Source organism: Electrophorus electricus, chromosome 1, assembly GCF_041902795.1.
Source record: "Electrophorus electricus isolate QZ-2024a chromosome 1, ASM4190279v1, whole genome shotgun sequence".
NCBI lineage: Eukaryota > Metazoa > Chordata > Actinopteri > Gymnotiformes > Gymnotidae > Electrophorus > Electrophorus electricus.
Window position 1 is genome coordinate 17,784,798 of NC_137497.1, and position 14,699 is coordinate 17,799,496.

Consider the following 14,699-nt stretch of genomic DNA (forward strand, 5'->3'; position numbering starts at 1 on the left):
CTGGGTTTTGGATTCATTTCAGATGTCCCTTAAATTCGCGTTCCTTTCGTCATCGATGGCACGCGCCTTCACTGAAATCAGCGCTTGGTCTAAAAGGAAGAAGGTCCACAAAAAGTTTTATGCCCGTTTGTATACTTGTCGGCGTCGAAAGTATCAGCACTGTAGTGGAAAATATATTTGTAATACAACTTTTCTATTTTGATTTAAAAAAAAATCGTTTCACGAAATATCAGTTGCGCTGCGTTCTGACATTGTGTGAAATTCTAAAAGTTTTCAGATTATAATCATGAACGTTTTCAGATTCTGTCATTAGAAACACGATGACTAATACATGCATGTTACTTAAATTATTTAATAAATGAAGGAAAGATTGCTTGTAGATGAAACATTAACATTTTCACTTTCAAAAAGTGGTGGGCATAAAAACAGCCATTTAGGAATGTTACAATCTGATTTTCAGCCGTAGTGACATGTAGCATCCCCATCATGATTTACGCACATGCTCGTGAACAAATTAAAATTGTTATTTGTGTGTTGATCAGTTTAAGAGACTATTGAATAGATTAAGAAAAGTGTGACGGCCCGAATCCTGCAGGGCAAGGAGCAGGACACACAGACCTCTCTCGTCCCAGACAGACATTTATTCAACACGAAAGATTAGTAATCAACGTTAACTGCACTCATATGTAACGAACCATTGCAGCAGAACACAGGGAGAGGCAGACACACACACACACGAGTACAACCAGTAAACAATGAACGCTAACACTAACATTAACGTAAATGAAACACACGAAACACACACACACACATAAACGAAGAACTGGGTGCAGGTGTGTGCTAACGAGGGGGGCGTGGTTACAAACAAGACGCACGTCACACCGGACAGTCAACAGCGAACTCCCACTGCACGTGGCGGGGCGTACCACGTGATCAGTGGGAATGGGAGCTTACCGTGACAAACGTTTGCTGAAGAGTAGTTGGATATCAACTAAGGGGTTTTTTGTAAAATAATGTACAAATAAAATAATAAAATAAAATACAAATAATATACACAAATTATGCGTTATGTAAGATGATTAATCAGAAACATTCTTTAGTAGAAACATTTAGACTATATATATATATATATATATATATATATATATATATATATATATTAGTTAATATGCAGTAGGAGCTGTAGGAAGCTCTTTTAAATTTATAGGAATTTTAATTATAATTTTAATTAATTCTGTGTTGAGATTAGTTTAAATACATTAAATTAAATTGTTCAGATTCAGAGACGATGAAGGGGATATTAAAGAAAGTATACATACAAATTATTTAATATTTGTTTTATTTATGTGTTGTTTAGCCTAGATAAGGAGAATGCTGTATAGTTTAATCTCAGAGAATGTGTATTAATATACATTGTGGGATATCAATTGATAAACTTCAAATAATATATTACCAAAATGCCGCCAGTGTGACTCCAAGGTCGAAGCTACCCGGCACCACCAGCAAGACCTGAGCTGCCACACACCGCTGCTCATCAGGAGGGCGAGCTTACATAAGGTAGAGAGCAGAGCTGTATGCCCAGCTCCGCCTGCCCCCTCCCTGGTGCTGCAGTGCATCCGTGTGCCCCGGGTGTGCAAGACTGAGGAAAAAACAAAGAGGCAGGACAAGTGCCAGGCTGGCCAGGCTGCCTCTAATCCCCCTGGAGCCAAAGACACATCTGTTGTGAAGGTTTATTTCTCTCTGTTGTTAACAAGGTGGGACAACAGACAGGTGAGCATAGGGGACCTTGGATCAATGGGTTAAAAAAATTACTTCTGACATTTACTTCACCCTAGAATACTAGAGAATTGAGTTAATTTTCTATTAGGTTCATTTCATCAGATAAACTAGAAAATGTATTAAACGATGGCACCTCTAAGGATATTTGAGAATGGAGTCTGTAACGAAAACTGCAGCAAGAGAAACAAGAATGTACTAAAGAGATTCCATATAAAACTCCTAAATTAACCTTATATTTCATAAGTAGTGAAGAAACAGTCATTTTAGGCAATAGTCCTGTTCAGATTTGTTTTATTTGTCTGTTGTGTCTCAGCGCCTGCACATGTGAAATGAATGGACTTCACCTGCTCTGCAGATGACCAGGGTCAGTTGCCCTACAGCCTCTGTAAGCAATAGAAACCTTCAGGGCCATGTTTGCAAACTTGTTCTCCAACCTGATATTGTCTGACATCCAGCATTCCTGACACTCGTGCATATTACTTCCTGAGAAAAATCTTTAATTAAATGTAGTTTTAAATGTATGCAGAGATGTTGGTCTGTGATATTTCCATTTCAATCCCCTTGAGTGTGTCTCCGTTTCCTGTAGGATGACTAAAGAGAGAACCTCCAGTGCAAATGTAAAAATGGGGGTACGTTTGTTGTCTTTCTTCACAACTGCTTCCTCTCCAACATACACATACTTGTGTTCTTTTCTTTCTACTAGACAAATACAACACACATTACATTTACTTTGACTTAAAGCACAAAGTTCCACTTCTGACTCTTGGTCTTTCCTGATTCAGAAAACACCAGTTCTCTTCTGCTGGTAATCATGGAAAGAAACTCATTACATATCTAAACGTTTTATGTTTTACACAGTCACAAATGACCCCAAACATAAGTAACCAAAGCTGATTTTAAATTCCTTTTATTGTAAAGATTTTTAAAATAATACTAAAAAAGAAATTCCCACTAATATCCTGCAATTATGCCAACTGCAGAGTCGTTAAGCACAGTGCTGCTCACCTCCTCCTTAAGTTAGTAATAGGACTGTGATGAGGTCATCGGGATACAGGACTGTGATGGTGTGATAGGGATACAGGACTGTGATGATGTGATGGGGATACAGGACAGTGATGAGATGATGGGGAGGCAGGACTATGATGATGTGATGGGGATACAGGACTGTGATGAGGTGATGGGGAGGCAGGACTGTGATGATGTGATGGGGAGGCAGGACAGTGATGAGGTGATGGGTAGGCAGGACTATGATGATGTGATGGGGATACAGGACTGTGATGAGGTGATGGGGAGGCAGGACTGTGGTGAAGTGATGGGGATACAGGTCAGTGATGAGGTGATGGGGAGGCAGGACTGCGAAGCTTTAGGCTGCTTGACAACTCATTTAATATGAATAGCCGCTTAAACACTTTACCTGCACTCTTTACATGTAAAATAGGGTGACATATTGTCGCCCTTTTCTCTCTCTCTCTCTCCTGTGTTTTTTCCTCTTTTCATTTTTGGTAACCAGATTTTTCTTTTTAATTTGACATGATGCTTCATTTCCAACATGCAGTGCACTTATTGCAGTTACAGTTTGCACCTTTTTGAGGGCTGAATCGGATCTTAGGAAGTGTGAAAAACACAAGTAGGCAGTGCCCAACACAGAGCTAACACACTGAGAGGACTTCAGGGAGGGTTTTGTTCATATAGAAACTTGGACCAAAGAATGTGCAGAAGGTTTTGATTGGATTGTTTTTATTATTATATTATTATTATTATATATTATTTTTATTTAGGTTTTGTCTGGCTCCCAAATGGTGTAACTCACTTCCACTGGCTGTCTAGACAGCAAAGTCCCTTGCAATCTTCAAATGCTGACTGAAGACTCACCTATTTGTGAAATATTTAGAATGACCATTGATCCTGTTTGTTATTGCACTTATTGTTGCCTTGTTTTTTGCACTCATGCACCCTGTTTTTTGCACCCTGTATTTCTACAGTATTCTACTTCATTGGTATGTTGTACTCTATACTGTACTGGCTAGGATGTGTTCTATGAGGAAATGACAAAGCACCTTTGTAAGTCGCTCTGGACAAGAGCAACTGCTAAATGCCAAAAATGAAAATGTAAATGTAAATGCTTGATGGTCTGTGCTTTTGTTTTGTAGCAGAGTATGGAAAAGTAATTACACTGTTTAAATTCATTTTATAGATTTTTTAAAAGTAATATTAATAAAGAAATTTCCACTAGCCTGGCTCCAGCTCTGGATTTTTTCCTTTTTCTAATGGGGCTGACAGGGCATGTCAAGGTTTTCTCCCATGGACCCTGCAATCAAGGCATCCAGAGGGGGTGGCTGGCATACGGCTGTTTTTCCCTCCGCTGGCAGGGGAATGTCGTCCAGAAGCTGATCTGCCTCTTGTGTGACCAAGAACACTGACAAGTCTTCAAACAGGCAGACTAACCGGATTCAAACAGGCAGAGTTCCCCAGCCAGTGGAGTCCCTCCTGAGCAGCTGGTCGACCATGTTCTTTTCTCATGCTGTTTTCCTCACACACCTGCTCACTAATGTCGTAGAGGCACATCCAATATTGCACTCCTGTGAATGGTCCTTACTGCGTCCGCATTGGGTCTGCCATTCTGTGACATGATGAGCATCAGGGGAAAAGGACAGGATGCAGGCACAAGTCTCAGAACAGAAATATGCTGAATTAAAACAAAAGTAAGGCAAATGTCATTTCAGTAATTTCTGCAGACAGGGTAGAGCAGGCATTGCATAAACAATGACTGGCAACTTCACCGGCAACACAGTGCTGATGTTCCTTCTGCCTCTTTCTTTTAGCTGTGCTGCCGGAGTCCATCATTGCACTTTATAGCTCCCGAATTTACACACCCTCGTACATGCCTAATATTCTAGTCTCTCTGCTTTTGTTTTGCTCCATTCTATAGCTGGTATCCATAGCAAGTCTTGGTGATTTCACTAAGGAGGTTCAGGCCAATGCAGAACTGAAGCAGGGACAGGGTATATCCTTGGTAAATCCCACACTTGATGGTGACTCGTGATATTGGTCTGAAGTTAGCCTCTAGGTTTGTCTTCTACAGCCCCATTTAATTCTTGATGAAAGCTCTTGGAGTCCTGTTGATGTGATATAACCTCATTTAAGGATCCACTGAATCATAGGTTTTCTTTCACCAGCAGCTGGTGCTTGGCTCCTCTAGTGTTCTTGCTAATAACATTTTTGGCCACGCTCATGTATTGGGCCATGTGCCTACTTAGCTGCAATGATGCCTGACAGGAGCTTCCATGTTGTACAGTGGAAGGATCAGGACTCTCCTGCCTCCAGTTAACCATTTAGGGTGGGTCCCATCCATTAGCAGCTGGTTCATTTTTGCTGTGATGCACTCATGGAGAGCAGCCAGCTTCTTCAGAGAGTAGGCATGGACCATGTTAGGGCCTGGAGCTGTACAGTTCTTAATGCTTGTGACTCTTTCTTGGATGTCTGCTAACATGATGGTTACTGGATCCTGTTCATCTCTCAGGTTCTGTATACACTGGGTATTGTTGTTGCGATGCCTCCTTCTCCCATATGTCTGTCCAGTAATGTTCAGTCTCGAGCTTTGGTGGGTCTGTCCTTATGCAGATTCCCTGCCACTGAGAGTACACAGTGGACGGCTAATGGGAGAACATCCTGTTTATTCTCCTGGCTTCGACTTCTCGTGTATTATTACTACATCTCTTGTAGTAATAATTCTGATGCTCTCATCTTTACTCTTATAAATCCCACACTACCCTGAAAGGTATGACAGGTGTGTAGCTTTTGTATGACTTTTGATCTGGGACCTGCACGTTCTACCGAAAATACATATCTTCCTCTTTTTGAAGGAAAGCTACACTGTTCTCAAGTCAGCAGTTACAGGATATTTCAAGTAGTTCTGCATGTTGTGTATGACTGTACTTGTACAGTCTGGCTGCATTCCTGTAATGTTTGTCCGAGTGCCACAGGGCGTGGAGCAGTACACACACTCTCTTGACGTGAAACATTTAATGACACAGTAGCAGTGAACATACACACACTTAACACTAACTATAAAGATTGTAACATAAACACAGGCTAGACAAACATGGACACTAACATATGCTCTGACTATGACAAACAAACAATGACCAACACTAAGGCACACACTAACGGGTGTTTAAATAGACAAACAAACACTCAACTTTAAACTCCGTGCAGGTGCGTGCCATTACAGGGTTGTGGCTTTAAACAGGAGTGAACCACCTCCTGCACGGCAGGCCGTACCATATGACTGCGGGGGGAGTGTCCCGTAACAATTCTTTAATGCATTCTTACCTGTGAGCCACTCTGGGCCCATTCCTGTTATTCAATACTGGGAGAATCACATGATAAACTGAACAGGACAAAGAGATCGGTATGAGAGAGACTGAGAGAGATTATCACTTAATTAGAGACACATAAATCTAATTCAGAGGAAAATTAGTGAGTATATAAATATCTACTGTAGATTCAGAATGATCAGAATTTGAACTGAAATTCCAGTAGATGGTGTTAGTGGAGACAGACAGCAATAATAGAGGTCCTTAGTCCTTCTGCTGTACTTTAACTTTTTATCTTGTTAACCAGCTCAATTTAGCTCATTTTATTTCTAATTCAGCCATGTTATTTTGCTTTGCTTACGTTATGTGAATTGTTTGGTGACTATAACACTTATCTACTGTGGACATTTATTCATTTATTCCTCTTTGGGAACATGTCACATTTGAGTGTGGCCCCCACTTTTATTTGATTTTTCCGCATTTTACTGAAACTCAAATATATTGAGTTTTACTGAAACTCAAAGAGTTCCTGGGCTGTGATGCCATTTTCACAGGCATGAATTCGCTAGGGTCTTTTTCACTGATACATTGTTCATTTTAAGTTGTTAAAGGAGAGCATGAGTTCCAGACCCTGAGACATGTGTCAGTTCTTCTCACTGGCACTACTGTTCTGTTTATGGCTACAGACTGGCAACATTCAGCAATAAAATATGAAGATACATTTTGTGAAGTAGCAAATAAAATTATTTATTGTACAGCACACAAACTCTTAAAGGACCAGAGTTAGACAAAGTTTAAAATAGACACACCAGAAAATTTAATCTTAGCTTTAATTTGACAGAACAGTAATCTACAATGGGAAAAGAAGAAAACAGATCAAGGAGTAATTTCTTATCAAACAAACAACAACAAAAAACAAACTAACAAACATAATTTGAGTGCAGTTCCACAATGTCTGACTTCTTGGACTCAATGTCTGTCCTCTAGTACATGGGATGTGTGTGGTGATTCAGTGTTTGATTTGTTGGGACTGATCTCTAATACATGGGAGTGTTACAGTCCTCAAACAGACTATACATCGACTATAGAGGTTTTTAATCAAATACTATACATGAACATTGTATTTTTTAATGTGTTTTAATTATTATTATTACTATTTTACAGCACAACATTACTAATGTTTGGGTCCAGATACCTAGCAATTGTTTATAATGGCGAGGAAAAACTTCCTGGGTGAAATTAAGGAAGACATTGGGACAACCCAGATTCAAGATGGAACCTATCCACCACTGGGCAGCCCAGCTAATAAACAGTCCATGCTTTATTATATTATATATAATCCATTTAGTATAGGTGTATAGTTCAGTACAGATGTCAGCTTCTCCAGTGGGTCAAGGGAGGGCGAGCTGTTTCTGCAGCTGTTCCTCTGGGTGTGCTGGAGTGGGTGGATGAATACAGCAACATCAGTTTATCTACTGGCAGCACTGGGACAGTTTTTTCTATTATCTCAGATTCTTCATCACTGATGAGCCGGTCTAGTCCATATGCAGTCCATAAGCAGTAGTCATGTGCCAGTGATCTGCATACAGTTCCAGCAGGTTTATCAGTAGCACCAGAACTAAAAGGGAGAACTAGGGGGTGACCATAGTGCTGAGGGTCTCTGAGACATTGTGTTCCACCCACATTATCATCACAAATTTGAGTGATTGCTTGCAGTGCCTAGGCAACACTGTCAACACCTCAAATTTCTAGAAAACTCTTTCAGTTGGGGCCCTAGGGTCTGCACCTTTATATACAGGTAACTAACCAACCTTTTGTGTAAATAATTAAGTCTTCAGCATGGATTTAAAAACTGCCAGTGTGTCTGAGTCTCCCATTAAAATTGAAAGGTTGTTCCGTAACTGAGGAGCTTTAAAGATTGTTTTTACTTTGGCTGTAACTAATTCTAAGGGAAATTCTGCATTTATCTTAGGAACACATACTCACTCGGATACTGCTGGGCCAGAACATTTAGAGCTGTATAAGTGTGACACTCAGATACTGTGGGCCAGAACATTTAGAGCTGTATAAGTGTGACACTTGTTGCGATGTGGAGTTAGAGCAGGATGTGGGACGAGTTTCGTAAAAGATAGGCATACGTTAACACACAAAACAATGAAGACATAGCATGCAGGCTATCAGGGTTAAACACTGACACAGTCAAACATAAACTATAGACTTTTATATTTATATTTACATTTATGGCATTTAGCATTCTAATGCCACACAATGAGGAGCAGGTGTGGAACACAGGGAGGGTGTGGCCACATGGACGAACATATGCACACACTCAAACACACACGGGGAGACGTTTGGGAGCAGGGGCTGTACTGTGACAGAGCCCTTCCCCAATGGTGCGACTCCCAGCGTGCCAACCTATCGGGCTACAGCCCCGAAGCCAAAGGCCAATGGCGAAGCCGGAGGACCGAGCGAACCAACACGGGCCAGTGAGAGCAGGACAAAGGGGGGAAGGACAGGGACCATGATGACAACAGACACAGGACAGACACACTGACAGGGACAGGCACTGACATAAAGGGGGACCAATTGACCAGCACAGACAGCGTGATGGGGACAGACACAGTGACAGGGACAGCTACAAAACTACATTGAGGAACATTAAGGAGTCCGGGGAAGCTGCCAAGAGCCCCAGGCTGTCCCCCAGTCGTCAGCTGGGCTGAAGTACAACCGGCCTGTGGAGGATCGCCCCTCGCCGATTTGGGGGGCTGTGACTTCTGCGCACCCGTATCAGGAAGCACACAAGCTGTTTTGCCTGTCTCTGGGGTGGGCACTGGTGTCACTACCTTCTTGCCTCTGCCAGGCTTAGGTATGGGTGCATGAGTTGCAGGGCTGTGTGCCCTAGTGGAGGGAGTTTCCTCCTCGAACGTGGGATGGCTTGCTTGTTCCTGAGCGGCACTCCATGGGTGGAGCCTTGGGTGGTATTTTAGGTGCCATTGGCTCATTGCTCCTGGAGACTACAGACTCAATGTCACTATCAGTGGGAGGATCCCCATAGAGGATCTCCTCTGCCTCCATTGGTGGATCCTCCACACAGTCGAACCCCCAAGTCCGACCTCAGATTGACAACTCTCCCTCCATAATCGGTGTAACCTTCATAGTAGTCCATGAACCCAGCGGAGTCCACTTCCAAGTACTGCTTCCCATAGTCCGGCTCGGTTCTGTAAAACTCCACAGAGTCCGACCCTGGATCATACCCAGGGCCCCCTTAAAATCCACCAGTGGCCTTCTCCCCCATTGTGGGAGTAAGGAGTGAGGCCAGGATGATGGAGGGTCTCTCTGCGAGGGTTGTGGAAGGGTGATTGCTTCCTTTCTTCCCTTTCCTTCTTTTGCTCCCCTTCCCAGGCATCCTTCGTCAGTCAGTGTTTCTGTCACAATGTGGAGTTAGATGCGGGGAGTTTGAAAAAGATAGGCATACGTTTATTAACACACAAAACAATGAAGACATAACACGCAGGCTGTCAGGGTTAAACACTGACACAGCCACATATAAACCATAGACTTTTATACATGCATACTAACGACGCACAACGAGGAGCAGGTGTGGAACACAGAGGGCGTGGCCACACGGATGAACATACACACACACACACACACACACACACACACACACACACACAAACAAACATACAGGGGGAGACGTTTGGGAGGAGGGGCTGTACCGTAACAACACTCAGATATTGTGGGCCAAAAAAGTGTGTAGGATACAGACATGAGCCATTTACATCAAACAAATGGATTTAAATGAAAAATGAAGTTAAACATGGAGAAGTACAAACTTGTAATGCAGGGCAACAAGACTAACTAGACAAACAAAGCAAATAGTCCAAATAAGTGACACTAAAGTGTTGAAAGGAACAGACTTTATAGGGGGTGTTGTGAAGTGGAACACGGGACCTCTGTGTTCTGTGAGGATGTGGCCTTGAAATGAAAACATAAACCACATGGAAGATAGAAAACAAACAAGGACCATGTGGAAAGGAGGATGCTGGTGAGGGGCATTACAATATGTCAAGATATCATCAGTCTTTCTACAAGTTGGAGTTTGTTTAACTGAATTTTTAGAGCATCCAATTAGAATACTATTAATATAAATATAATCTTGCATATATATATATTTTTCTCTATGCACCCCTGTTTTCTTTTCTTCAGTTTGGACAGAGCACTCTCCACACTGCGAGTTATACTGTGTATGACTATGTATGTGACAAATAAACCGAACTTGAACTTGAACTTGAACTTGATCTTGATGAAATAAAAGCATGGACCTATTTCCCTGCATCTGTTGAGTAAAGTATATGCAATGTAAATATGAAAATGTAAGTTTTACTCGTTTGTTCTACTTCACTGAAATGTGGGACATGAAAAGGGGGATATTGTATAAAAGGGCTGTAATTCCTATCTGGTTCATCCTGTAGAGATGTAAATACTCGGATTATAACTGCTATTCTGAGCTGTAATCTCATGGCCATTGTTTTATTTTAAATCCAGTCTTCTGGAGTAAAGAGCCAAAATCCACTAAAACCATGCTATTGTCCATTTCCTTACAGATTGCACTGAACTACATGTTAAAACAAGAAGGAATTTGAGGTGATCTGACAGAATCAAATACTTTATGAGATGTGAACACTCTGGACAGCACCAACTTGTGAAGAGAGGAACATTATGCACTTTGTAGAGGAGAGTGTCTGAATCTGAGCTTTATTTATACGCCTCTGCATGGAGAGCAGTTTTTATCTGATTTTTGACCTAATCAAATGGGCTTTCTCACCATGTGAAGGTTTTCCTGTAAGTGAACAGTGATAAATCTAAAACAATGGTTTTGGCGTGAAGTCAGTATTTATCCTGCAGTGTTTCTGATGTTGAGCTGGCCTTTGGTTCATTTTATAATTGAATATCCTGCATTACTGAATATATTTATTGTCGTGCATTATGTATCTGCATGCGTTTTTGCAGGTTCACAGCTGTAATCTGTAACAGGAGACATGACCTCCAGAATGAGTCTCTGAGGAACAGCACACACAGAAAGGAGAGAGCTGAGAGAATAGAGGGATTCTGTGGAAAACAAATTTTCACCAGCACTGATCAAAAAAACTCAGAAATGTATGAAAATACCTCAATGCCTTAATCCCTCAAATATTGGTGAAATTGAATGACAATTTCATCAAATGCACTAATTGTAACACGGGAGGAGGTGGAGAGCGAACACGTGTGAAGTGATGACGCCGTAACGAACCAAACTGATTGACAAGAATAAATAAATAATAAGTTTCAATAATCGACACAGACTAACAATACAGAATAGAATGAAGAACAAACAGGCTAACAGGAGAATAATGTGATAGCAGGGTTATGGCGAGAAATGGGCAACCAGGGAATACAACATTAAGGAAATACTAACGGAGAACAATAATAAAACATAACAGTGAGCATGAAGACAGACAAATGGGAACAACACAGAACTGGGCTACATAAGATCAACAAACAATACTGACGACGAAGATACAGAACTAAACAAGGAAAGCAACATGCAGCAAGAGTAACTAAACACAGAGAACAAACAAGATTGAACTAAACAAAGAACAAATGAGATCAGACTAAATACAGAGAACACACGAGAACGGACTAAACACAGAGAACAAGCGATATCGGACTAAACACAGAGAACAAACAAGAATGGACTAAACACAGAGAACAAGCGATATCGGACTAAACACAGAGAACAAACAAGAACGGACCACACACAGAGAACAAACGAGAATGGACTAAACACAGAGAACAAACGAGAATGGACTAAACACAGAGAACAATCGAGAATGGACTAAACACAAAGAACAAACGAGAACGGACTAAACACAGAGAACAAGCAATATCGGACTAAACACAGAGAACAAAGGAGATCGAACTAGAAACACAATGATAGAGCCCAAACGAGAACTGACCAGAAACAGTGAGAGACACTCTAAGACCAACAAACAAGATACGTAGGGACAGAGTTTTTATACCACTGCAATCAGGACAAACTAGGAACAGCTGGAGTGAAAGGGGAGGCGACAGGGAACCGTGGAGATGAATGAAAACCCAGAAGTGATTTGGTTGCCATGACAACGGGGAATGCTCAGGCTTGTAGACGTGACACTAATCAGATACACTGAGTGGTTGGTTGTGTTTTAATCTGATTCAGGGTAAGAGATCAGACTCACCTGAACCCAGCTATGTGTCCATGAAGAGTAACTGGTCAATGGGAGCTCCTGAGCCCTTCAGAGAGAGAGAGAGAGAGAGAGAGAGAGAGAGAGAGAGAGAGAGAGAGAGAGAGAGAGAGAGAGAGAGAGAGAGAGACTGTTCTACTGAGCTCAGGTAAGGATGATGTAGGGAATGTGACTTCTACTGAGCTCAGATAAGGACGATGACCTTTCTATGACTGTTGTCACTTTCTAAATAATTAACTATAAAACTAATATTCTGCCTTTGTGTCATACACAAACTCATCTAGAAATCTGGTCCTACACTTCACTTCCCAGAATCCTCAGTAGAGTCAGGTTAACATCCCCTATCAGCAATCATCTAGTCAGATGGACTTATTGAAATCATCATCTCCGGAGTATTAATTAGATCAACTTGCTCCTCATTTCTATTCCTTTGTAAAAACACTGTTGATGTTCTAAGACTTTGTAAAGTATTGCCTCTGTTTTTCTAGAGCTTGCCAAGCTGTTCCATTGTCTAGTCAGCGTTTCTGTGTATTGACCGGGTTTTGTATTCATTGACATTGTTTTTGGATTCTCCCTGTTTGGATTTGTTTCCTGGTGGAATACATTTTCTGGCTTGGCTTGGACTGTTTTTGACACTCCTATTGCTCCTTTGCTCCAGCAATGCCACTGTTTCAGTTTTGATATAGGCCTGTTATCTGAATTTGTTTTTTGATTATCCATATACCAATAGCATTTTGGATCATAAAAACATTTTTTATTATTTATTATCTGCAAGTGTTGCATTAGCCTTTCATATTCCTAAGCTTCACAAAGCAATCATAAGAGTAACATTGTAAAATATATATAAAATAAAATGAATAAAACAAAAAGAAATCCAATATGACAATGTATGTATGCATGGCAATTCACACATAGTTTCCAGTATCTTCTCCCCAATTGTGCGTTTTAGTCTGACTGAGGGTAAGAAGTCGGATTCACCTAAACCCCGCTGAGTGACCAGTCATTGGACCATCTATGGAACTTCAGAGGTGGAGAGTGTTGTAGTGATGAGAGGAAAGTGTCGTTCCTAGATCTTCCTAAGTTCACTCAATACACACTAAATAGAAATAAAGATGCAGACTCTGGAATTAATTGAAGAGAAGAGCTGGTCCCGTCTTTATTCTGAGCTCAATGTTACAAACGAGGCATTGTCCGGAGAATGTTTAACAGTCTCAGGTGGGCACTCCTTTTATACATTTTCTTCTTAACCATTTTTGTTTTTTCATAAAAACTTGGCCAGGTTCCACTATTGTTCTCTAAACCATACATTATTCAATGTATGCAAATTGATATTCAATACTTACACCAACGAGTTCTTGGTACCATTAGGTTCATCCTGAACTACTTCTATTTTTTAAAGGCGATCATATTCTTTCCTGCATGAAACCAGTTTATTCTGGACCATCCCTATTTTTCAGTTTTCAATATTATTTTATTACCTCATAAGGATAGTCTCCTGGTTTAGGACAGTGTTCCTCACTTACAGTCCCACCTGATCAAACTCACTCAGCTCATCATGAAGCCCTTCATGAGCTGCATCAGGTGTGTTAGAGCAGGAAAACACTAGACTATGTAGTGCTGTAGGACTCCATCACAGGAAGTGAGGATCACTGAATTATGTGATTAAATCAATTCATCCAACACTGGCAATGAGGAACAATGGATTAGAGAATTAAATCAATTCATCCAGCATTGACAGTGAGGAACATTGTTTTAGGGGATTAAATTAGTTTATCCAGCCTGAATTGTACAATTGTGCTGGTGTATATAATGGTGTGTGTTATATAGGTATGAATGTGCTACACATTCCCTATTAAACTCAGTGCTGTGTTTGTCCACACTGTACAAAAGGAGAAATCCGCAATCACCTCCAAAAACAATGTGGAATTCATATTCAAGGTGTGTGCATGTATGTGTGCGTGAAGGCAGTAACAAATGCATAGAGTGCTCTCCATCATATAATACAATCACATCATAATTTTCTTTTTTGTAACAGTGTGTTCTTATGACTGTCTGCTGTTTATTCCCAACCAGGAGCTGGAGCACAAACTCATCTCTCTGGTAACGAAGGAGTTGAAGAGGTTTAAGAAGATACTAAGTCCAGATTACCCACATCCTGCAGAACATGAACCAGACAGACCTCGCTAACATACTACAGACCAGTAAGAGTTCTGGGTCATGGCTTTATGATGGCACTGTTACTCTAACAAAAATTTTGTTTTAAGGTTTTTATTAAAAAATGACTTCAACATCAGTGATAATAAGGTGAAATATTTTGATAATGTTCTTCTGTTTATTA